This window comes from Falco biarmicus, chromosome 13, assembly GCF_023638135.1.
Source record: "Falco biarmicus isolate bFalBia1 chromosome 13, bFalBia1.pri, whole genome shotgun sequence".
NCBI lineage: Eukaryota > Metazoa > Chordata > Aves > Falconiformes > Falconidae > Falco > Falco biarmicus.
Genome location: NC_079300.1, coordinates 23,403,027 through 23,426,091, shown reverse-complemented (window position 1 = coordinate 23,426,091; position 23,065 = coordinate 23,403,027). Strand labels below are relative to the sequence as shown.

General features: G+C 38.7%; 1 protein-coding gene across 12 annotated transcripts in view; it reads right to left on the bottom strand.

The window, feature by feature from the left end:
- PIK3CB (phosphatidylinositol-4,5-bisphosphate 3-kinase catalytic subunit beta) overlaps positions 1-23,065 on the bottom strand; it is a 101,058-nt gene that overhangs the window by 44,243 nt on the left and 33,750 nt on the right. For 8 of the 12 annotated variants that reach the window (XM_056358191.1, XM_056358195.1, XM_056358194.1 and 5 more), the window contains one exon: positions 13,312-13,431. The exons of 3 other annotated variants lie outside the window; for them this stretch is intronic. The gene's annotated coding sequence lies outside the window, so the exon portion shown is untranslated. Of the gene's footprint in view, positions 1-13,311; positions 13,432-15,465; positions 15,485-23,065 lie in introns of those variants that run through there. One more of the 12 variants, XM_056358200.1, reaches the window with a different exon arrangement.

The following is a 23,065-nucleotide window of genomic DNA, read 5'->3' as shown; positions in this document are numbered from 1 at the left end:
CTACTGCTGGGTACGTGGTTTAAAAAAAAAATGTTTGACACACAGTATTTTCCCCTTTGTTAAGACACTAGGCAAAATCCCTTCTCAAAGGTTAATGCTTTCTACAGATGCTAAACTTATAAGGGTATACTGCACTACGTTGCTTAAATTGGTCATGCCATTGAATTACAGGCAATTAGTACTGTATGCAAACTTTCCAAATTTATATGCATTTATGAACACAGCTGTTCAATCCCAAAGCACTTTATTACTATTTGTCCCCAAAACAAGCAATGAGGAAATTTTTTATAGTGCACCATAGTTGAACCGCCCACAAAACTGCAGGAAACCAACTACATCATCATAAGAAAGATGTTTCATTCATCTCCAGCTTACATTTTTTCTTTATAAAGAACAGCTTAGTTTAGGAAAAAAATCACACTGCCAGTTACTAAATCCAAACTTTACGATATGCAGGAGTTAATGCATCATTTATTTTGAGTTAAATTTATTTGATACTCCTATTTCACAAAAATTCAACTCTGTAAATTGGTAGGCTTTTAAACCAAACAATTCACTGTCATATGCATCGTTGTCCTTAACTGACAACAGCAATGCAGAAGTGGTACTTCAGAAAGTCTCTTTGTAATCCCTTGCTCGATACCGACAGCTTGCAATGAAATAAATAAACAAGAAAGCATAGCGGAAAGCTAAATGTGCCTACAATGAGTAACAGAATATGCCAGCAGCACAAAAATCAATTACTAATTTTTTATTGACAAACAAGCTATTGACATTTTGTGCATATTAAAAAGAGCTGTTCAGTGCCAACTTTTAATGATCATCATTGTTAAACAAACAGTATCATTTAAATGACCATTTAAAAATATTCACAGTCCATCTCTGCTTCCTAAGTACTGGTTTCCAACCTCCAGTTACCATAAATATATAAAATCGCTCACCTGACATTTAGAAAAATTCAGATGATTAAAATCTTCAGTAGAGAAAGAAGGTTGGCTACAAAGGACTGAAATGTCCTAAGGCTTACCAGGCACAGCAAGTCCAACACGCCCATGGAACCCAGCTAAATACTCAAAGCAGCTACTCGGTACCACAGCTGTGCTACTATTGGCTTGCTAGTCCAAAGCTGCCTTAGGTATGAGAGAACATGTTTAAGTCTCACCTCTAACTGCCACGTAAATACACCGAATAATGAGACCCAAGTCATTTCAAAACCTTTCCATACAGTCTTAGCAAGGTTGTGAGGACCCACACAAGCATGACTGCTGCCAACACAACTTGTTACCACACTAAATATGCATTCACTTAATTTTTTGCCTGTACTAGATAAAAATACAGTAGAAATTTAATGAAGTGCAAACAAACCCCCTCTAACTTTCAGAAAGCATAAAATAAGGAGAAATATTTTTACTCAATAGAAGCAACAATTAGGGAGCTCCAATCTTTGTCATTATTGAATAATAGTTTATCACCATTGGGTCCTCACCCCCAAAAATAAAATCTACTACACTGCACCAGACTGAATCAAAACAAGAACTGGAGGTGAGACTGCGGCCCTGGTAAAAACAACAGATCAGATATGGAAATATTTTTTCTTAATTACCAGATCTTTACAAATCCATCCATCCTTCACCCATCAATGGGCATGGAAAGTTTAGCATGGTGTATGATCCCTTTAAATTGTCTAAAAGAAATAAAATTTAACCCCATCATGCAACACAGGCTACACTATTAGAATAACATAGCATCTACCCAAAAAGTCCAGAGAAAACGCATAGTTCCTCACTATCAATCAGTATACCTTTAACAAGCTACTACTTAAATATGAAACTATTTCTTTTCTTTCATCCAGCTACTTCTACCCGTGACATCTTGGCTGCAATTTTGTTGTAACTGACAACAGTAGTCACAGAAAAAATCATGTGAATTATCTAAAACTAAAAATTTTTCATACTTGGACATACTATATTTTCAGTTATCTGTGGTCATCATGGTAAAATAAAGCAGTATCACCGTTATAAAGCATTATTTTAACAGGTACAGCAGCAAGGAAAAACTACAAGGAACAGGTGAATATATTTTGTTTATCATTTCTGTTTTAATTCAGCACAAGACCTTTTCTATTTTCATCCTCTTTTGGATGTTTTTCCAGCACATTTGCAATTGTTGAAACCACTTTAGCGCATCAGCAAAATTTTAAAACGTTCTAAGAAACAAAACACAAAAATGCTGTTACATACCCTATAACCTAGGCACCGCAACGCACAGAGTTATAAACTTCTTGTAAGACACTTGTTTATAATTATGGATTTCCAAAACAAACATCAGAATCTTTTAAAATTACATTTCCATTTTCAACTAAAAAGGGAAGAGAAATCATCACATCAATCTGAGCATGCTGGGAAACTATTCTTGCTTTCAGACACTTACTCAATATTTCCTTCCTCAAGGAAACAGGTTACTGTCTTACACAGTCATCACCCAGTTTCCACCAGTAGCTGACATCACAGGGGTCAAGAGAGAACAAGTATTTATACTGAGAATAACACTGATTGCCAACATAAGACGGCTGTGAGAATGAGTCACGGGCCAAACTGTAAAATGTGTGGTGGCACTAGTGACTAACAATCTGACATCTAGTAACTGAAACAAAGGCAGAAAGCCATCTGGATTGGGAGCAATAGCACCGGAGACATTTTAAACAACTTCCAGCTAAAGGAAAAAACGAACAATCAAAATAATAATAAAAAGCTATTTCAGGCTGTTAACCTCATAGCTATTCTTGCCTACTGTCATGGTAAAAACAACTTCTCATACAAAAGGAGGAAGTAATTAAAAGAGTACTTAATCTTGGCTACTCAAGTATCTAATCAATGATTATTTGCATTTAATAGCAGTTAAGCCAAATATTAAATGCTCTTCTAAGTCACAGGTATGTAATATTGACAGACAGCATTCAAACATTCCCATGTAAGCTGTAAATTCTCTCTAAACTTTGACTTATTATTTTCAGATTCATATATATGTATGTGACACACACACACAATCTCAAAACTGCTCAATTTATCAGGTCCAAAAGAGCTGCTTAGACTAATGGAAAGAAACAAAACATCTGCAGAACAAGAAAGACAGAAAGAAAATTTTAACACTCATCTTTATATTTAATATACACAGACAAGAAGCCCTACAAGATTTCTCAAACCAAGACAACTGCCTGCAATTTTTACGTCTATAAACCCGTACATCTGGTGTGCACCAAGTGTTAAGACTGAAGTGGAACAACTATCACTACAAGCTGTCAACATCTAGGTTGTAAGCCTCCACACTGCACCATAATACGGTTTTCCTAACACATTCCCAAGCGAGCCACGCAATCCAACGCCCGGCCCACCGACAGCTAGAGGGGAATGCCCACCTCCCCCCTTCTGCTCCCTCTACTCCAGGCTGCCCCGTCCTGCCCCAGCACACCTCACAAACAGTATCAGCCTATCATCCAGGTGGAGTCAATGAGTAATTTTCCTTCACGTTATCTAGTTGAAGTAAATCACAGAAGGATCTGAAGAGTGCCAGAGCCTCTGAAAGGAGAGGAATGGAAGCAGGACTTTCCCATCAGCAGCAAGGCCCCAGGTTGTGTCACTGCGCTTCAGGTAACTAGGGCCTCAAACGCAGCTCTACAGTGGGCTAAAACTGATAGCAGATCACACTGCTCTTCCTGTCAGCGTGGTAAGAGTACTGATCCAACTGAGACTTTAGGTATTTCTCTTCTTTAAAAACAGTTTTCAGTAAACAGCTTTCCAAGCAGGCAGGCTGCATGAACACAGAAAGAAGGTGGTGGTAACACTTAGCTGGGAGCAGGGCAGGAGCATCCCTTCGGACAGCAGTCTGCATTCTGAACAACTGAAGCGACACATGAAATAACACTTTCATTTGCTTTCACCAGAAAGAAAGAATGCCCAAATAAAAGACAATTAAAACTCTAAATGCCTAAACCAAAATGCGTACTTCACATAATAACACAGTTCCAGCTCGGTAAAAGGGGAGGGAGGAATCTTGTGAACCATACAATAAGTTACATAGATTTTCATCACTGGTGTCTTCCATAAACATTCACTTGTCTTGAAACTGCTTCACCAACGGACCAGCCTGTTGTACCATATTTTTGTCTCCATTATGGATTCCTGCAGAGAGTGAGAATTTCCTCTGTGAAACCAATGTGAAAGTTACAGAATTTAACTTTCATCTTTCCTCTGTGTTGTGACCTTGATCATAAAATAATCAGATATTTTAAGCAGAAGAGACCAGCCAACAGGCCACAGCCCCTGAACAGCTACTGAGAACAGCTATGTGTTCCCAGGTGCAGAGTTCTTTATTGTTCTTGTTTTGTTGGGGGGCGTTTTGTTTTTTAAAGGACTTAACCATCTCTAGGCAGACAGAAAAATTTGCTCTAGTTCCAGCAGCCTTATTCCAGAAGAAAAGAGACCTTGTAGCTTCCTCTCCATCCCCCAACAAAAGTATCTCTCATCATCTAGCCAAAGAGACCACTAATAAAGGAAAAACAGAAAAAAACTAACCAAACAGGAGAAAAAAAAAAAAGGACTACCAGGCGCAGGCTGCTTCTTCATTGATTCCTAAAAGGGTTTCAGGAAAGATGACAAGTCAAAAGTAAGCTATAGAAGTTTTTCTGTGAATTGCAGCCCACTCATTTTTTTTCCCCTAACCAAAACATGGAACTAGAACCATGCGTGCCTGGGCTGTACAGTGCAGGTACAAAAGCAGCTTGTAAAACAATATAGGCAACACTTCCAGCCAGTGCCAGTTACTAGCAGAACCACCAGAACATTACACGGTATAAATTTACAGAACCCAGGCATTCACAACATTCCCAAGAGTTACAAGACTTCTTTTAGACTAAAGGATCAGGAGGGTTTCAGAAGCTGTGGTTACAAGCTGGGGCCGAGTTGCCTTACTAAGCCATCCACTCAGAAGCTAATCCCGTTTTGCCAAGAAGGCAGGCAAGACCAGTTTGTGGCACACTCAATTCCATCACGACTACTTGAGGACAAGGCAGTATGAAAGTCCACCCAGCTGCACAGGCTTCAACACCACTGCTACAAGAGCTGGTAAACTCAGTTTTACCTGCGTCGAGTAGTTAACTTGCTCATGTAAAGGAATTAAATCCAGAAGGTGCAAATATCTGACATGAAACAGTACTGACCAAGAAGGTATGAAGGATGAAACGAAGCGCAGGAGAGATTTTATAAGGTTATCCTCAAATTAAGAGCTCAACAAGAATATGCGCAGAGAAAGCGAGCCTGTCTGGAGGTACTGCAAAATATTAAGACGTGGAATAACAATGCAATGAAGTTCCCTTTGAAACTAATTTATCATCTCAGCAAAAGACTTAGACGTTAAAAAGTACTCACAAATATGCATAGATTGTTATCAATACCCAACATTAATCCCTGTCAGGTAAGTTCTTCCGAAACAAACATTATTTTGAAGAATGCACCAACTCTGAAATCTCACACTGTGTCATTAAGTTAGAAATTCTCCTTTACTTGTGAACTCACCACAAATCTCCTAACACTCATCCTCTGAGGTGTATTTTTCTGTTATTAAAAGAATGTCAATGTAAAATCCAATGGAACATTCAACCTATTATCCTGAAGCATAATTAAAAAGAATCTAATAAAAGACAAGTAAAAGAAGCTGCAAGGAAGCTGGTGAATATGAATACCCATATAATAAAGTGTTAGAGGAAAACTCTGATGCCCTGTTACCTCTCATAGCATCTCCTGGGCTGCCTCATAGCACCAAGGAAATCCAGTCTTCAGACATCTGAAATTGTCACTTATCCCTGAAATGTGGTCACAATCCACAGGATGAAGTAAGCATGCTATCCCAAATAGATGGCAAAATTGGGGGGGGGGGGGGGGGGGGGGGCAGGATTATGTGTATGAAAAAGTCCATTTCCTTAAGAATTAAGTTTATTTTACACGACCTCTTTCAAGCAAAGTTGCATTTTAAGGGCACAGAAGTATCTACAGCTCTGCATGTTAAATACAAACCTGGGTTTATTTTTCTTTTCACTAAAAACATGAATATTTACATAAAGGACAAATATTCAGAAACTAGCTTGTTTTGATTATGCAAAACCTAAGAGTATTCTGCTTATCCAGATTTTTGCTTTATATAATAAGTTAATACAACTGTTAAGCACCACATTCGAGGAGATCATCACTGTGATCAATACAGCTCTTTATCTACTGCTTGCTCTGTCATGTGGCAGTCAAGGGGCTAAAAAAAAAAAAAAAAAAAAAAAGTCTTGTAGCAGTGAAAGCAGTTGAAAAAGGCCACCCTATCCAGGCACACAAGAACACTGTTTAAACAATATCTCACTGTCCAGAACAGACTAGATGACAATCTGACCACAGTAATTTTCTAGGAAACAGCAGCAGCATATCACATCGTGTAAGTAGGAGAAACACTAAGCACTTACACAATAAAATCATTGTAATCGTTTTTCTAACTACGCAAACATCCAGAACTATAAAAAGATGAGCGAGCTATAAAGGAAATATTTGAGAACAAATAAGGGAAAAGAATCTAGCAGCAAAGATGGAAAAGGAGTCAAAATACGCAGGCAGGTTTATGTCCTATGCAACTTAGCAGACACTTGAAAAAAACATCAAAGGAAAAATTCCTCCTTCATAGTATCTGAAAAGACTTCTGAAGGCTCTGAATTCAAGAGTACATACACTAAAATCTGTGTGCCAGTTCATGGCTTTGTAGAGCTGCATCCTCTTCTGTTCCCAAACCTGTGACAAATTCAGAGCTGCTGGCACCCCCGTGCGCTCGCAGGCCCAGGACCGCTCTGCAGTCAGCACACTGGCAGCAGCCTCAGGGTTGCAAGGGGCTCCCACTCTGCTGACGCTGCTCTATTTATACATATAATAATCTGCAACAGCATCACTTCAGACACTGGCTTGACCCTCGTAAGCCACACCGCTCCCTGCGTGCCGTTTCACCTTCTCCGTAGCTCGCTTTGAGGGCAGCCCACAGGGAGAAGCAGCACTGTTACGATTTTCCCCTTCCTGGCTGGTCCCCACTTGCCTAGCCACACAACGGAAAACCAGCACGAACAAATATTACTAGTCTTCCACCAACTCGGGCCTCGATCTGCCTCACCCTGTGACAAGCAGGTATCCTATCTAAAACGCTGCTGAGGTGACAACACTGCCGTTACCCTCCAGCACCAGTCACAGGGATGAAGTCAGGTGTAAAGCAGAATTACAACCTAGGTTTTGTTTAAAGGTTTAGCATGACAAGAGAAAGCACCTATGCTAAGCAACACACGTACTACTAAAAACTGTATTTTCTGTTCACTGGACCTCACAGTTCACACAGGATCAGTACTGACCCTCTTCTAAACATGGGATCTGATACACTTTAGTGTATGATGATGACACTTGAAGTTTATGCTGTATGTCATTTCATACCATGCCACTGAAATTCCTGTTTTGTCCTAAAAAATGAACCCACTCAAGGCCTTCTACAGCTGCACAGGTGAATTTCAATCTAAACTGCTTACTAATTTAAAAATAAATACAAACAACTTGATTATAAATACAAATGCCTATATCAGCAAAGCTAAGGTTTTCCCACTCCAGAAATGTCACAGTTATCTATCTACAATAGCAAAGATTTTAAGAATTCAAGACATCTACAGTGTAGCCTGGAAAGTTATTTTTAAAGATCATGTGGTACTATAAATATTTCCCAGCAGTTTAGTTCAACTGCCACATGAGCTGGCCCTATGGAATGGAAGATTAAGTGTCCATTTAGTCAGGATTCCTGCAGAAATCAGAATAAAAATATCGCTGTTTATTTTTCTAAAAATATCTATGCATAGGAAACATGAAAGTACTTATTTAAATGTGAATCCCTCACAACGCTCAGACTGGTACCAAGAGTGGTCTCTCAGCCATTCAAATCTCAATTCTCTCATGTTCCTCATGAAATACAGCTAATTTTCCACAAAGAATTAAATTACGGTTTTTTCCATGGTCCCCGATTACTTTGCCTGTTCATCTTCTGTAGCTTTATTCCTCTGCTGTACCTATAGAATTGCAGAGTAAGTTTTAAAAACTAAAGCCAGAATTTTAAAACCACAATAAATGGAGTTTCTACTTTGATATTAATGCCACTAAAAAGAGATATGAAAAGAATGCCAACATTAACTGGTTTCAAATTAAAATTTAATTCAATTTTAAGCAACTTGATTTGAGCACATGGTTAGATTAGATTACCTCTGGTCATCCCTTCTTATGGAAATTATTCTATGATTCAATTAAAGTGTAATTTTAAAACTAGCTGTAAATGAGATTATCGTCTTCAGAAAAAAATTTCCTGCAAAACAAGTCTACAGGTAGGAAACAACACTATTAAACTGGTAGTCCAGGCTCAGAAGACTTATCAGAACTGGTTTGAACAACAAGGATAAAAGGAAATTATTACTCTTCATTACTTTATACTCAGGCAACTAAACACAGTTCCTGCTCCCTCCAGATATTATTCTCAATGAACCAAACTAATAAAACTTAAGCTCAGGCTTCTGATAGGCTTCAGACAGCACATCATTCACAAGGAACACAAAATACGAAAGTAACATAACAGCTTCTCACAGCCAGTTCATGACTATCCTTTGCTCTATCCTGAAATACATACATAAAAATAAGGAGTTCAGGTCATCTTTTTGTATTGTACTGTTAAAGTGAGTGGCAAGGAGAAATAAAGACTTCTTTCACATTTAAATGCTACTGCCTGAAATTGTCTTTAGAAGCTTTTGATCAGGGATCACACTGAAGCTGGGGCCACTATAAGAAAACATCCCCTTTCAGCTCAATGGATTCCAGTTCTGAATATAAAGAATATAAAGAAATGGAAGAAAACAGCAGATTATAAGAGCACTGTCATGTAAGTAACAGTTAATTTGACACCTCAACCAACAGAGTCAGGGAGACAAGAAGGAAAGAAGCTCAAATGAAGCAGAAGTCAAGTAATTCAGCATTCTACGTCAACTGGGCTGTGAGAACATCTCATATGCTCACCTCTAGGAAAATGTGTCAACAGCTCTCTTAGATATTTTGGCAGGTTTTAAATAGCAGCAGGCAGAGTGGGATCTCACGTGAAGGCCAATGCATTCTGTATAGCATGCTCCAGGAGAGTAAAGTGAGACTGATGATGATTTGAGAGAAGATTAGACCGGGTTAGTTCACAACCTAGATAATTCGCTTTTGATAATCCAGATCACTGTAGATAATTTTATGTACTAGGGGAAAGTTAGCATGAAATCTTAGGATATGTTGAGTTCTAATATTAGAAAAAGGTTCTACTAAACATTTCAATGATGGAATGCTCACATGGATATTTTAAACAATAAAAAAAAAATCAAGCTTAACAAAAAAGGTGAATGTAGCTGGCACAAGGGAAGAAAGAGGACTGGACAGTCAGACTGCAAGGGAAAGGAGGACAAAGAGCTCAACCTCAGCCCAGAAGAACCTTTTAACCAAAAATAAAGATGTCATTTTAACACAGGTGAGTCAGACAATTTCCTACAAAGCTGCATAACTGCTTGTGCCAGCAAAGTGAAGATGTAAATAGAAGCAGGATGAGTGGTGGAGGAAGAGTGACAGCTTCTTCCAGCCCCCAGGGCTGGGTTGCCACTTTACAGTTCTTAAGCTCATTCTAACAAATGCAGGTAAAACTACAGCCTAAAGGCCTGGCATTATAACAGCTCAAGCTATTATTCAAGCATGTAATGTGTCTGTCATGAATTTGAAAAGATGCATTAATTATCTGGAGTTGTGCTCTTATTGATTTACTGTATTAAGTAAACTGTAGGGTCTCTCTCCCCACATTGCTATGAAATAATTATACAGGAATTCTTAATAGTCTTAACAAAAAAACTAGGAAATACTAAATAAGTATTAGTTCTGCTCCCCAGTATTTTCTCATCTGTTCTACCACTCAAGAGTAATTACTTGTCCCACTGTAAACACAGAGGAAAAGACAAGGAAATATTCCATTCACAATACATTCAAATACATAAATGTATGGTTAGTATTTCCTCTCCTTTTGAATTGTACAAAGGGACTTAGACCATTAAGTGTTACCAGCAGCTCACTATTTCTTTCAGCTCTCAAAATGTTAAGTCTCTAAATTATGAGCTAATGACTTTCTACTATAAAAAAAGTTAAGACTAGAAATTGAGGTTTTCCTATATATAGATACTTCTTCACACAGGGACTAAAAGATTCACTTTTCAATTATTTCTGATATTTCAATCAAAACCTCTAGGAAAGAGGGTTATTCTCCAGCAGACAGATTGTATGCATCTAGAAAGAGAGGTAAAAAAGTGAAATAATTAAAGAGTGGAAAACTAACGAGGAGTGAAATTTTGTCCAAAAAGGAGAGCACACAGACCAAAACACAGAGCCGTCACATAAGCAGACTGTGCTTAAGTCTCATATACAGAGATGCTATGGATATTAAAAGCTAAAAAGATGCCCTTTAAGGAAAAAATAAAATAATAATTTACATCCTCCATCAGACATTCTTCCTGACCGGGCTGGTTTCTTACACAGAGCAATCTGGTCTGTATTTTTGCACTTAGTTTTCTTCCAACACCAGCTTCAATGTCACCCACTATACAGATTCAGAGGTGGCTGTTTCACAGCTGTTTGTTATATGAACAGGACTGTTTAATGCTGAACAAGCATTGAAAGAAAGCCAACAATTCAAGTCTAATGCAAATATTTAAACATATTTTATACACCTTTTTAATTACACTTATTTATAAGTCAACTTGAAATACAATGCCATTTGGTAGAAAAGAACAATCCTAAAAACTGCACACAAACAATGCTTTTGTCATGAAGTTAATGGTAATAAAGTCAAAAGTAGTCCTGGCGATTCATCATAAGGACCAAAAATAATTAAGATTATCTAAGAATCACAGACTAATTTAGGTCGGAAGGGACCTGTGGGACTCATCTGCTCCCAAGATCAGTTTCAACACTGAAGTTAAAGCACATTGCTTAAGAGTTCGCACAGTTAATTTTTAAAAGTCTCCATGAGCAACCCACTCCAGTGCTTAACCACCTTCATAGTGATTTTTTTTTTTTTCCTCCTGTGCAACTGGAATTTCTTTTGTTGCAACTTGCACATTCTGCCACTTGCATTCTATCTTTCCCTCCACCTTGCAGACACGTGGCCATATCTTCTCTATAATCAGCCTCCTTCAGGCAGTGGAAATCTCTAGTAAAAGATCTTTGTCTCCTTTCCTTCTTTTAAAACACTGTGAGAACTCCACTTGGCTTTTTATCTTGAATATAGACACTACTCAGACTTTATTTTAATTGTTTTACTACTTCAATGAAAGATGTCAATCGCAAAATACTTTGTGATGACTGAAACCTGTACAAGCATACTCAAATGTCCAAATCCAAACAAACAAACAAAAAGGGTTCAAAAATATTTCCGCAAAAAGGAAAAATTAGAATCAATCTTAGGTTACAGCATCTGAAAAGTTCACTGGCCGCTAAAACCATGAGCAAGTTTTGTGCCTGCAATAAGCCTGCATATGACTATTTAATATGACTAATGCTGCCTCCAGTAGACATTTTTAATTTCCTTTGTTTGAATAGCTCAGTTTCAACTCTATTGCCCAACCATTTCAGTAACTTGATTACTGGAGTCAAGAATTAACTTTTCAAAATAGTGTGTAAGGAGCAAATAGGTGTTATTTTATTAGGACATTGTAACAGGTGCCTGTATTTCTACTGTGTTGTCTGGTGAGTCAGTTAAAGACAAATAACTTCACAAAACACAGTTTCTGAAAACTTCAGAAGCCAGAATTCAAATATCAGGTGCTACAAGAACCTCTCACCGGTATATTTACCTGTCACTTGACATATGGCCTAGATCAGGAACCGATACAAATTTACATGTGCTGACTTAAAATTGGAGCATTTGCTTCAAGTACTTACAGAAAGGGAACTAGCACACACATTGACCTCTTCAAATCCACATTTAATTAAAATTTTATAAAAATTTCCTGCCTTTAAAAAAAGTTATAAATCCAAACCTGCCAGTTAAAAACACCTTGGAAAAATACCAAGTAGGAAGTTTAGCTTGTCTGACTAGGTTTCACAGACATTTTTCTGCCCAAATTATGACACCATGTACACATCCCTTTTTAAAGAAGAAGCTAAGAAGAGTCATTTCCTCTTGGCAATAAAGCAATATGTCAAAATATACTTCTTGCACACTAAAACCATCTTCCACTCCCCTTCAGTTCTAATGGCCAGATATTTTTCATTCCTAACTATGCATTCAAGTACATTTCCAATGACTCCTGCAGAATTACATGAATGTATCACACAGCATGGGTAAAATCTGCATCAGACAGAAAATGCTGCAGATTTTTCCCAGTTTCTAACCCCTACGAGAATGTTTAAACATTTTACAATCTGATGCAAACTAGGTGACAGAAAAATGATAACATATCCCATCTCAAGCAAGTGAAGCACAAAGAAATTAAGAATTACACTGCGTCAGTATATAAATGTTTAGGTATCTACTACCAAAAGATGCAATCCACAGTCCCCGAGTTAGGTAGTTAAGCTTCATGTAGCATAAATGAGACAGACATGTCACAGTCTAGAATTTACAAAAGCTACAAGTTACCTACAAACAGCAAAGAAAAGACACATCTGAGATCCATAACTAAAGACTTATCCTAGTTTGATGGATGATGAAACTGCAATACAAGACAAACAGACAACAAAAATATGAATGTCACACAGGAAGAGCCAGGAGGGAAAAGTTACTGACAAAAAAACAACTATATTTTCAAATTCCCTGGAAGATACAGGCAGGGCTTTAACTTTTCCCAGCAAATCTGGGGTTATATGTAAGTACATCGACACTAGGCTGCTTCCCGCTCAAAACCATACCCAGAATACACAGGAGTCAGAGAAAAATCCTAAGCCCATCTAAATTTCATAAAACACAATTGCTTTCAAGATGGGAGACGCTTCACTAAGAGTCCAAAAGAGTGTCCATTACCAGCTGATCAACTGAAATAAGTATGGAGTCACTGATGGATTTATTTTAAAAGCAATTATAACAAATTTAAATACAATAATAGCCTAATAACTATGCTACTGAGTTTACAGGAAGAAAAAAAAAAAACCCAGAACAAACAAAAACCCACCAAAACAGCCAACCACAACCCGTAATACTTACTCCAGACAACCTGTTCCTGTTTCAGTCTGACTGTGTAGTGAAGATAGTGCTATTAAACATCGCTTTCTTACTATAACCCTTGTTTTCTCGGAAGGTTCTGCAAGGTGACCTAAATGTGACCTAAAGAAGCAAAACACAACATAATGTAATTAACCAAATAAGAAAACCAGCAATTTATAGTTGGTTTAATAGCTCCATAAACTTTTTCGTGCAGAAGTGTCTAATTAACTCTAATATCTAATCTTTGGATACTACAGTACCATATTCACATTACACAATCTAACAAACGAATGTCAAATACTCACTCAGTTACCAGAAAGTAAAAAAAGGAAAAAAATATGTAATTTTAACAATACAGGCATCATAATCATGAATTACGTAGCCAAAAACATTTTTTAGTTGCCACAAATATTTGTAAATTTTTGTATGCTCAATGTCGATGAGATCAACAGACATCCACTGTAATTAAAGACAAAAGAAAGGGAATCAGAGTTGCCTTTGCTCTCCTAACCACATCTTTTCTTTTACACTTGGCTGTAAGCTGGTGAGGGTTTTTTGGTGGTTTTTGTTTTGTTGGTTGTTTGTTGGTGTGGGTTTTTAAGTGTAATGCCATCTGTAGTTCTATTGTGGAGAATCTGAGTTGATGACACAAGTGATCCCATCTTCCTATTCAGATTTCAACTTGTGAAGCAGCAGGAGAAAGGTTCAACACATCTCCCCCTACCAACATCCTGCAGATGTACAGGACAAAATGCAGCCACAAAGCCAAGGTATCATCTCCATTTAACTCTACCTTGCAAACCAGACTCTCACCAAACTGAAATAAACAAAAAATAATTTAAAACCCCATTGAGAACAAAGTAGTGCTATCAGTTTGCACTGATATTATCTACAGGTTTGTAGGCTAAGCCACAAAACACAAGGCATGTAACTACATTCCTCCTCCTACAAACAATTCTTTTTCTAAACCACACCAAGCAGTCCACACAGTGCTTGTAGGGACACAATTCCATACAGCGATCAGGAACTATCATTCCCTCCGTCCCACACGGAGCAGAACCTCTCTGTGGATCAGCATGTAGAGCACTGTGAAGCAACTTATATTTATTCAGTGGCTTTGAGGGGAAAATAGTTGCTGCCCCATCTGTTTAAGTCTGAAAGAATTGTTACCGCACCACGCACAACCTTTTGAAAACAACAATGTGGTACATAAAGGTATGAACCAGTTCAGAAACCTCTCACGATTAAAGCCCAGGAGCCTACAGCAGGCAACAGACAAAATGAAAGACTAGAGAAAAATGAAGGCAGCCTTACACAATTTAGAAATTGCAAGGACAAAGGAACAGTGTGAATTTCTTAGAACCAATGCTGAAGTACCAGTCTGGCATTAATGTTGACAGCCATGTCAAACTTGTGCTTATGGAGTCAGAAAAATCAGAATCAAAAGCTAGTGGCCAGAAGGCAGGCGCTTGGGACAGGGTGTGAAACGCATCATACTATATAGATAGAAGATAAATAGTCATTGCTTCCAGAACTTCCACCTGCGGAAGCAATCTTTTATGATCTGTGGCCCCTCAAAGGAGGAGAGGGGAGGGAGGGAGACACAGTGTATGTCTGAAGTACCATAACATGGGGCAGAAGCAGGATGTTATTTTAACGCAACACTGGACATCCCAATCTTCTAGAGGTCTGTGGCTAACTAGTCATGTGATGACAAGTCAGATGGTGGGAGCCTAACACACCACTCTAAATTCACAGGAAACCTTTCACGAGAAACCTACCAGCACAGCAAAGAACAGCGTTTTGAAAGTGCATATATGCCACTGCTGGTATTACAATATGAACTTACTCTCCCACTCACCAGTCAACCACATCCATAGAGGTTGGCAAACCACAGAGGACCCTCCCAAATGAAACACGGGAATCACAGGCAAAATGTACAATGCTAATTTTGTAATGTCAGCACTGATACACTGGAAAAAACTGTGACCCTATTCCTTCCCTATACCATACTATCTATCCTTTTTATTAAGTTCATAAATGGGAAAAATGTAACACAGATGTGTTGTCAGATTTCTTGACTAAAAGTGCATTTGAAACACACACACAGAGTTGGCACTAGAAAAAATGAAATGCACTTGGTGAAGTAAATACCAGAGGAGAAAGCAGGCAGTCACATTAGCACTGAAATTTCTGCTCCGAGCCTTCTTCTGTCTCATTCTTTCCTTTCTCTTCACACCACATAGGGCGAACTGTGACCTGGAACAGGAGACAGCTGCTTGGTTCCCATCGTGCTTCAAATCACCCCCATCTTAAACAGTCAACCTCCTGCGCTGTATGCATCTCCAAGACATTAGCAAGGCAAGGAGAGCTAATGGTCCTCATGCCTTACTCAGAATTTGGTTAAGAAATAAAAGAAACGTGTATTAGCACAGTGGTCAATGCACTGGTGTCTGATACAAGAGCTGGGCACAAGCATAAAGCCCAGAAAATACTCAGGGTCCCTAAATTGTACATGTTTAACAAGTCAGTACATCGTGAACAGCTCCTGTCACAGTTTATCAGTTCCTGTGTTCTCCACAGTCTCTTTCCTGCCAGATTTCTGCTCGCTTCCCTACAGCTCTCTGTCCTTTTCCCCCCCTCTATTCTCACAGTAGTTTGCATTTCCACTGCAATTCCAACGTGACATTGACAACAGGCTTCCTGCTGGTCCTCTGCAACCGACTGTACACTGGGGATAGCCAGGGGAATGGCTAGCCCTCCAGACCTTCAAACGTTTCTGATGCATACAAACTACCTGCTACTGTATTCAAGCATTAGAAACAAATAATTACAGGATGACAGTGTGCAGCTTTATTTTCCAGCTAATCAACACTTCTTGTTTTTCAAACCAGCAGAAGAGAGGTTAGGAGAGATGGTTATCATGTAACTGCAGATCACATCACGGTCAACCTTTCATATGCCAGTACACTTGCTGCCTTCAAAGCACGAGTGGAACATTTTTCCAAGGCTGGCAGCTATATTGACTAACAGACCAAGGTACAAACTCTGCTGGCCCTTTAACTACCATAAACAGGTAGTGAGAACGCCCAACTACAAGAAATACAGAAGAATAACCTCTGGGAACAGAATAAAGATCAGAAAGACCTGAAGCAACTGCCTCAAGCAGGGAACACAAACAGCACACACCTTTTCCCCACTGCATCTTTCTGGGCAACACGGGAAAAGCAGAACTGTCACCTGGATGGTACCAGCAGGGCCTCCTTCATGGGTCTCTCTTGACAGTGAGCTCAGCCAAAAGCATCACACAGAACCACCTTGGGCCCCTGCCCCTGGGTCCACAGCCATACCACTTACTGCAGAAAGTGCCACCAGGGACCTAACAGAAATTCTATTCCATTTCAACTTGCAACTTCTGCATAAGAAGTTGTATTGTGCAGAATAATCATTTTCGTGACTCCTTTCAGTACACCTTTATTACTTAGATACCGTTTTCATGCAAATCATAACTGTTGGGGGGGGGGGAACAAGTCCTACAAAGTAATTCAGGAATCATAAAATCGTTTGCTGGCAATCAAAATGGCTGTGGCAATACAGTAAAACTTTCTACACCCTCTATACTTCTTTCTGGCCCCAAAAACAGTTATGAATGTATGACCAAAAATACTGTACCACAAGGGAAGAAAGGGGGAAAACGTACAACAAACTTTGCCTGAAATTCCTGTGTGGCATCTAATGTAAAACAGGAACAGTTATAAGCCAGGGAAGTAGGCCACTTGCAAAGAAAAGGGGGGGGGCGGGAACAAAAAAGAAAAATAAACAATATAAAGGTGCCACATAGAAATTACTGGGCTAATTGTGGCCCTGTGGTCTTCTGCTCTATAACAAGTCCCAGATGCATCAGCCAGGCTCCTCTGTGAATTCTGCCAAAGCAGACAAAGAAACCGTTCGTTAGAGAGGATGCTCTGGGTTTGCTTTAGGATAAGGAACTCTGAGTGGGTTGAATGACATGATAGAGCAGTTTCTTGAGTATCTTCCTCTCTGCAAATAAATCTACTCTGGAAGAATGCATTGAGGAAGACATCAGGAACAGCACTGAGAACACTAGCAGATGTTTTGGACAGCGACACATAGAGAAACGTATAGCTAGGGTATTTCACAGCTTTTGGTTCACCTCTTCAGCTACCTCAAAGTTGTCTCATGCATTTCATGCTCTCAATAGCACTGAAGAATGGACAAGCAAATGTCAAGCTGAATTAGCTGCTGTAGCATCCACTCAGCAATGAAGAAACTCACCATTTCACCAAGTCCGAGACAAGACGAGGATTAACCGTCAGTAAATACACTAAATATCTTCAAATGAAAAAAATACTGAGAAATATAAAGCAACGTTCTTTTCCCTCCTTCTACAGTCTTAAGTTTCAACAATAATAGGCACAAAATTCTCCAAGAATTTTCACTGTCAGTAACTAAGCCTGTGAGAAACAGTGAGAAAGAAACAGAAAACAGTGAGAAAAAGAACTTGCCGCCATGCACATTTGACTAAATCACAGCAACTTCTGACTTCCACATACTGTACATCTTGGCGTAAATGTTGAAAATGCAAGTTAAACCCTGAATCTGAAAAAATTATTTCCTATATATTGCAGTGTTGCATGCAAACTGATCCAAACAGTAGAACTATACATAAGCACCACCCTAATTATGCAGTGTCCATAATCTCATCAACAACAGAGACCAGTTTTAACCTTTTAAAGGTGGCATATATTTCTGCAGTAATATCAAGCGACAAAATATTTTATTGCTAATGCACAGTGTACGCACAGCAGTGTTCTTCCTTACGTTCTACTTTCACAGGTGTTGGTGGTTGGTCAAAAACCAGTAATACCCTTTTTAAAAAAAAGCCTCAACCTTTTCTGAAATGTGTCACTTTAAAATGCAGAACACAATTGCTCTACAAAACCTACGTATCTCGTATAAAATCTTTTCAACCAAAACAAATCAGGCATATAGCTACAAGCTCTCATCACGTACAAATACCCACAGAAAATTTAAAAAAAAAAAAAAAAAAAAAAACAAAAAAAAAACCACACCACCAAAGAAAACCCCAGCAGAGACAGAAACTGCTGAAAACCAAGCTCTAAGCCAAATGAGTTGCAAAGAGAGATCGACGTCAGAACTACAAGTCAAATTACAGCCTTTCTTTTTTCTCAAGATGGACAAAACAAAGACCACAGAGCATTTTCATGAATAACTAAAGAATAACACTGACCCACATCTTTTAAGTTAAACAGGTAACAGTTAGAAACATGTAAATTCAGTCACGTCTTCATTAAGAACTCTATATCATAATTACATTTATCCAGTCAGTGATTCAGAGTAGGAGCTCTTTACTCCACTGCAATGAGTTGCCCTCTAACGAAGCCGTGCCCACTCTTCCCAGAGAGCCAGCCCCACCAAGCTATGGCTCACCTCTGTGAAATCCCCTGCAGTGTCCAACAGGCTTGTTTAAAAGAAATTTATACTCCACACAAGCACATACTAATATGCTTTACAATAAATCAATTTTACAATAAATTTTTTTACTTTGTTACACACGCTGCTGAATTCCTTTCACTTTAGAACTGTAAGACAATACTAAAAAGACATTGCAGGTTTTCATCAACTCTTTATTTTGACACTGATTTCTAACAGCGTGTCAGTTACTGACATGGAAATTTAAGGGGAGGGTGTGGGGAAAGCAAATCGCTCTTTCACAGTGATGTATCTTGATGGTGCTCAGGGTTAAGTAACCCACTAATCCTCCTACCCACTGTAGTTTAGATCTCGGTATCGTTGAAACTGTGAGGCAAATGACAATCTTACAGTTCTTACTGGCACTGGAAAATAAAGGACTTGCAACTAAAGGAGCAAAGCACAGATGCTTCCAGATGACAAGGCATCATCACCTCCACAAGTCAGGATCAAACAACAAAAACCTAAACAAAAATAATTCATGTTTATTTTCCCCAAATGATTCAGCCATGTTTCTTCCACTCTGCCACCTTCAAAAGAAATGCCTCTGGGCAAAGCAGAACGGAAAGACATCACTGTTCATGAAGCTTAACAACAAAAAAAGACTCTAGTAGATGGCAAATTTTTCCTCTCACTCTGTTGGTCAAACAAACATTCCCCGATTTGAGAGTAGTGTGCTGAAATCAAGATTAGCAAAGTCTCTGTAAGTGGGGAAACCCTGCAAATGTGCTCAGCATTAGAGAGCTGGCTGCCATGCTGATAACTTACAGTGACAACTGCAAAATACCACACATCCTAGAAGAGATTCCAGGCTGGAGAATGTACTAGATCCGAGGCTGCTCTATAGTTCAAAAAGCACAAAGTTCTAGGCTGCATGTGACTATTTTCTAAAAACAGCAGTGTTTTTATTATTTCGGATGACTCACAAACAAGTGCTTAGATTTGCTTTACATTGATTCATAAACATGGAGTCAAATGAGTAGCACTTTCCAACTCATTTCCCGTTGGGTGCATAAGCAATTACCCAACTGGTTCAGAAACTCCAAAGCTGGTGACAAAGAAATCAACAGCTAAGGTTGATTTGTAGATAGATAGTTGTCCACCTTGTCTCAGAGCCCACAGATCACTTGCACCTCCAGGCAGTGCTGCAGTTTTTCTACACTTGGTTCACAGAAGTAAAGAATTAGAAGCCATGGTCACAGAGCAGTGCTCCTCTCCCAAGAAATCCATACCTAGACGTGCATGCACATGCACACACACACACAGCGTGAAGCTCAAAGGCTGGAGGCTGAGCTAACAACCGCTGCACAGTAGTTCAGGCAGGTGCAAACAAACCCACCACCCCGCACAAGACCTTGTGATATCTACAGAGATGTTTGCAACAGTTAATGAACGGCCACTCAGCTGGTCAGCAAGCACTGTGCTCCCTCAGCAGTCACACTACTGCAATTCACCTTTCTGAATACTGAAATGGATTGCAAGCAATAATAAAGAATTTGATTCTGCATGGGTTTTCACTACATCTAACACAGTATTTCAAAACAGAAGCCTCAGGGAGGGGGGCATTGATTACCAGCAGCACAGCATTTGCTGTACCTGGGAAATGTCAGTTAGGCACTGGCTCTTTTGGTCCTGTATCACACCACAATTATGCGCCATACTTTGTTTTTAAAGCCTACTTTCAAAGCTAAGTTAACTATTCAGCATAACACAGAACACCAGGAATTGCTAAGGAATAAAATTACCTCCATGCCATTATTTTTTGATAAAGAAATCTTATATTGATTTAATGAGCTCAGGGCCATTTTCAGACATGCTGAAGTTTATGAAGAAGTCCTTCTCCACGATCTCCCTCTGGCTCAAACTCTGAAAGCCTTAAGGTGCATAGCTCTCACTGACCAGGCATTTCCTCAGAACTCAGGATACATGAATATGGCCCTTATTGCTGATGCATTTACTACTCACTAGTGTGTCAGATGCAAAAACACTGCAAAAAAACCCTACTGGTTCCACCCAAAAGTTACTAAATGAATAAATATTTCCTTGTATTTAAAGTACAGAAATAAAACAGTGAGTCTTCATCTCGGCTCTGCAAAGATCTCATCACAATTAATTAGTTACTCAAAACATTACTAATAGGATTACTCGTGATTTCTGTTTCTTGTGATCCCTTCTGTGTAGTCTATTTTCTTCGCTACTTTCACATGCTGATGTTTCACTTCCCATTTACATTCTGTTAGATGCCGAATATGGTGAAACTACACCAATTTACTTCTAGTTAGTTCTCAAATTCTGCTTTTTGTTGTGTGCACATTTAATTTTATATAAATGAGAACTATTAGTGGAGTTTAATAAACAATTTTTCAGTAATTAATTGTTACGAACCATTTTGCAAAGCTGCTTCCCACTCCGCTCCAGGTACCAGTATAAAGGCTTTGTTCTTTACAAAAAAAATGAACTCCAAAGCATGGATTGCAAAAGAATATGAACAAACACAACAGCATCCAGCTAAGTGTACTTCAAAGACATGCTGCTGTGGTCCCACTTACCCACTTGGTTTGATTCCAAGTATCACCACATGATAAGCATCAACAGTATTTCATCATTAACATCATGTATACAGTAAATACCATCTGAAACTAAAAGTAATCACTATTCCTTGTGCTGGAGAAGGAAAAATTCAGGCATTTAACAAAAGCAGTTTACCTTCAGCTATATCCAACACTCAAAAGCAAATCTATTAAGCTCTTCTAGGTAATGAAACACTGCATCTTAATTTGCTCTTGCTCCTCTTTTCCCTCTTTCTCAGGTAGTGAGACTTCTATGGCCTCATGCTCCAGTGCTGAAAACTCAGGGTATTAGCAAAGAAGTTGCATGTTCTGTGCCAGAACGTACAAATTCAGGTTCTCAGTGTGTGTATGGAAACCCTTCAAGAACCTCAACTGTGTTACAAAACAGAAAGGGAGAGTATCACTAGGGGAACGTGGAAGCAAGATGAGCAGTTAGAAGAAAGCAAGGGCAGCCGCGCTCCTGCTCCTACTAGCTGCTCAACAGCAAGCCTGATACGCATTTAAACGGTGGGGGGGGAAACAAGGAAACTGAACAGAAAACTAATAGCAAGCCTGAATGAAAGTTTGGGCTTTTGGTTCAATTCTTACACTTCCTCTGAAACATTGAAATGACAGAAGCTTTATGATATCCCTATTCCTTCTAGTCCTTATGTATGAATTTAAGATTGGCGGTGCAATGGCCATCAGTGCACAGTTTACAATATAGAATGTACCTGGGAGTAATTTGGGAGCAAATTTTCTAATATAAAATTAAACAATGATATTCCCAGGTTGTAATATAACCTCTCACATTAATATCTATAGTTATAGCAACACTATTTCATCCCTTTAATTAACTACTTTTTCTTCAATATAATAAAAGCTGCAATCTGATACATATTGGTAGACCGCCTTCTTAAACGCGTCTTTACATAAAAGTTCCACAACCTTCTCAATCATCTGGTACATCCATTATTTAACAAGAAAAAGTGTGTGGTGATCAAAGATTTGTCTTCTTAGAGCTGATAATCCCTAGCATCACCAACAAATTTTATTTAAAAAAAAATCCCCTCCATATTAAGCTTAATTGTGTTTTTTCATTAAAGTCACTACGTATCAAGAACAGGAAGAATAACTCAACAAGTATGCAGCTACCCAGCTCTGCTCGTGGAAGTTTAGCTGGGGTTTGGGTGGGTATTTTGAGGTTTGGGTGTTGTTTGGTTGTTGGGTGTTTTTCAGGAAAAAAAATATGTAAAAATATCAAGTGTAATTTCAGCATGACCATTCATAATACTGCATAATTTAAGAACCCTAAATCTGCACTACTCCCAGGCTAGGAGCAGGGGAGTATTTGATTTAAAAAGCAAAACAAACCAACCAACCACAAAAGACAACCTTCCTCTCATCAAATCAACAGTTCAAATCTGGATTTGGATCCAAAGACCAGGTTTGAATAGCATTCATGTGTTTTACATTGCCTTTAGACATATCACCTAAAATTATAACACTTGATGTAAGAAACAAACCAACCAACCAACCCCGGTTTTCATCAGCTGCAATGCTCAACATGGTAATTTAGACTATATGACCTTTTTCAGCTTCCTTCATTAACGAAAAGGTTTCAGTACATTGAAGAACTCTCTTTTCTACAGGCTTATTTCTGGCAGAAGTAAAAGCTTTTTGTGGCATCA